Source organism: Chiroxiphia lanceolata, chromosome 8, assembly GCF_009829145.1.
Source record: "Chiroxiphia lanceolata isolate bChiLan1 chromosome 8, bChiLan1.pri, whole genome shotgun sequence".
Classification (NCBI taxonomy): domain Eukaryota; kingdom Metazoa; phylum Chordata; class Aves; order Passeriformes; family Pipridae; genus Chiroxiphia; species Chiroxiphia lanceolata.
The window spans coordinates 13,909,708-13,912,840 of NC_045644.1; the positions used below are offsets into that span (position 1 = coordinate 13,909,708).

Below are 3,133 nucleotides of genomic sequence, written 5' to 3' on the forward strand. Positions count from 1 at the left end.
ACGTATCAGTATCACCAGAATCACTGGCTCTCTCCACATACCCAGATTGTGCTACACAGTTGGACCATTACTACTCTCAGACTCACCCTTATGGATGAGTTTTAGATCTAAGCTGGCCTTTGGTAACACCCCAGCCAGGTGGATTTGACTTCCAGTAAATGCAACGTGCTCCTTTGCCAGTTACAGATACCAGTTTTCCTGCTTAGGGAAAAGTGTTTTTTTTCCTCATGCCATGTTTGTACAGCACCCAGCCCAGGAGGGCTCCTTCAGTCCCCCAGGGGATGTTCTGAAGTTCCTGCATCAGTCCTTTGAAAACTGGATCACCCAAAGCTGCCCCGAGATGAGACACTGGGACAGCCAGAAGGAAAGCAGGAGGGGTGGGGTCTGTCTGGTAGCACAGAGCACTGGAATGTCATTAGAGCTTTATTTTCCTACTGGTTCTTTGGCTTTGAAGCCTCCTCTGCAATTTCCAGAGGCTGCACTCACCACTGGAGGAGAGTTTGAGGCTGGAACTGTGCAGAACCACACAATTTGAACTTCAGGGATGCACTGGGATGATTGGCAGTGATGATCAACTTGTTTCTCTGTCCATCTTCCCACAATTTGGTTTCTGAACCTGTACTGGGTTGCAGAACCAATTGGATCAGCCTGACAACCATCAGCGTCATCTGCAACCTTCAAGTGTTTTGCAGCTCAATCCTCTGGACCCCTGGAGGGCATCACACTGATATTTAAACCTTGTAAATGGCAGCAGTGCTCAGAGGTACAAGGAGAAAAGTCAAGTGCTTCAGTAAGATGTGGGCAGGCATGGGTCTGCAAGTGGGTGTTTGCTGGTTTGCTCCCATCTAATCTTGGGAGAGAGGTAGCAAGGTAGCACAGGTTGATGCAAAACAGGGGTGGGCAGAGTGGATGGGAGAGGACAGAAAAATGGAGAAGAGTGAGCTGAGGCTATCATGGGTCTTTCTGAGGAGGGAGAAAGGATTTCCAGAAGCTAGTTTGGAGAAGTAAAGCCATGCTGTCTATGAAATGTGGGTGCTGAGGTTCAGGGAACTCCTGATGGCTGGGCCTGGGGGTGGCATCAGGGGACAGCTTATGGCATGCTTCTGAGATTGTTTCACTGGGGAAAGTATAACTTGCTAAGTGGATACAGCATGTGCATGAGGCCAGCCTTACCTTTGTTTCACGTGGGCTCTCCAGGTTCCCAGATTTCTTTCTGCCACTTCTTACTAGGAGCCACCCTTTTGGTGTCTGACCTTTTAGCAACATCACCTAGGTAAGTGCTGGCTGTTTGGAGATGGTTTTTTGTGTTTCCTGGCTTTGCTCCCTGATTAGTAGCAGCTCTACAACAGGAGAGACGTAGGGATAGACACAGGATGGGTTCAAGTTGTCCAGATTCACTCCCTAAAGTCAGCAGCTGCTGAGTCACCCATGCTGCTGATATTCTTCATGAGGATGCTTGGCTAAACTGAGCCTGAGCATCAGGACCCTAAGGGCAGTGATGGAAATGGCTCTGTGCATCTCATTCATCTCCTCTTATGCTGGGCAAGGCCATGAAACCTAAAAGTGCAGACACTGATACAAGACCTGAGCTTGGCCCAGCTGCAGCATAGATCACAGCCTGTCCCTGGTACTCAGGCTCCAGGCTTTCGAGTGCTGGTACCTGACATGTGAGTGCTGGGAGAATGAGGAATCCACCATAGCAAGAACAACATCCTCAGGACAACTGCCCATGTGCATGTAAAGTTGAGGGGGAGGGATACAACGCTTTCCTCTTACAGGGAGGAGGGTTATCACCATCCTGGCCACCCACCTGTGCAAGGGGATCCTTCAATCTCATTTATGTGAGCACTGGGGTGGAGGGATATCAGAGCTCCCCATGGGCTGGACACCACTCCCTCCCTGCCGCAGTGAAGGCACAATGAGTGGCCACAGAGCGGGGTCACTCGGTAGTGCTCCCATCAGGGAGGAAGCCTTCCTGCGCCCTGGCAAACCCCTAGTGAAAGACAATCAGGCTCGCTGTCACTGAGCTAATTCCGACGGCATAAAAGCAGTAATGAAATTCACGGCAGGATTAGCCTCTCCATCCAATGGGCCGGCGCCACAGTGACATATCGTGCTTCTTGCCCGAATGTAACACACCATCTAATTTACGTCGTGTAGCGAGCGGGAATGAAATGTTCATAAAGAATTGCTGAATCTTGTCACCTTAACTGCGGCCCCGGGCTCTGAGGCATCTGTCAGGGAGAGGAGAGCGGAGAAGGAGGCTCCTGCCTTGCAAAGCTGCGACCAGGGCTTTGGGAAAGGGGAGATGGCTGCATTAATCTTCTGGGTCTGTGCAATGGAGATGTAGCATGTGGGGATGAGGACTCTAGGCTGGAGGAGGGGGGCTGTAGAGCTCCCTTGCATGTGCACACTGTACTAAGTGGTGACAGTGACGAGGAAGGGGTTGTTAGATCTTCCCCGCCCCCAGAACTGCATGCCTGGGATGCATGAGAAGGGACTTGTAGTGGTGTGAAAATAAAGGGGAAGCATCCTTGGAGATCTGTGTGCTCACAGCAGAACATAAGTTCCGAAATTCCATATTGGGTCCCACATGCAGGTGCACACCAGTCAGCAACTGCAGGTGTTGCCTGCCTTGGGAAGCGTGTGCATAACCCTTCTGCTGTCGTTCAGCAGCTCCGTTACCTCCCTCCCCTCCCTAAATGTTTATTTGCAGTTAATTTTCATGGATCCTAATGGCTTGGATCCTGCTAGGGGGGATCATGCTTGCCTCTTCAGTCAGAAAGTTTGCAGAAAAAAATAGCCCTTTCCTGTTGTGTTTGGAGTAATAGCGTCTTAGTGTCCGGAGGGGAGTTGGCAAGGAAACAGGGAAGTTTATTAAGAGTAAGAGATTGAATTCCATTGGGTTTAATTGGAAGTGCTTGAGCAAACAGGGGAGGGAGCTGTCCAGTCTAGCTCTCTGGAAATGGCAGTGCTGGCCCCAGGCTCCACGACTATGGAGCTGACTGGTCGCAGGGCCACCTTATCCCCTTGACTGCTGGGGAAGCTTCAGAGTCTGGCTTGTTTGCTTCCTTAGGGTCATTTGTGCACCTCAACCCTGGCTTCCTACTCCATCAGTAGGATCCTACATGGG

General features: G+C 50.8%; 1 long non-coding RNA gene across 1 annotated transcript; it reads right to left on the reverse strand.

Moving 5' to 3' along the window:
• Positions 1-499: 499 nt before the first annotated feature.
• LOC116790505 lies at positions 500-2,493 on the reverse strand. Its single transcript, XR_004358384.1, has 3 exons — positions 2,206-2,493; positions 1,174-1,340; positions 500-621 (listed from the first exon to the last, which is right to left on the reverse strand). It is a non-coding gene; the product is annotated as an uncharacterized LOC116790505 (long non-coding RNA).
• Positions 2,494-3,133: the final 640 nt, after the last annotated feature.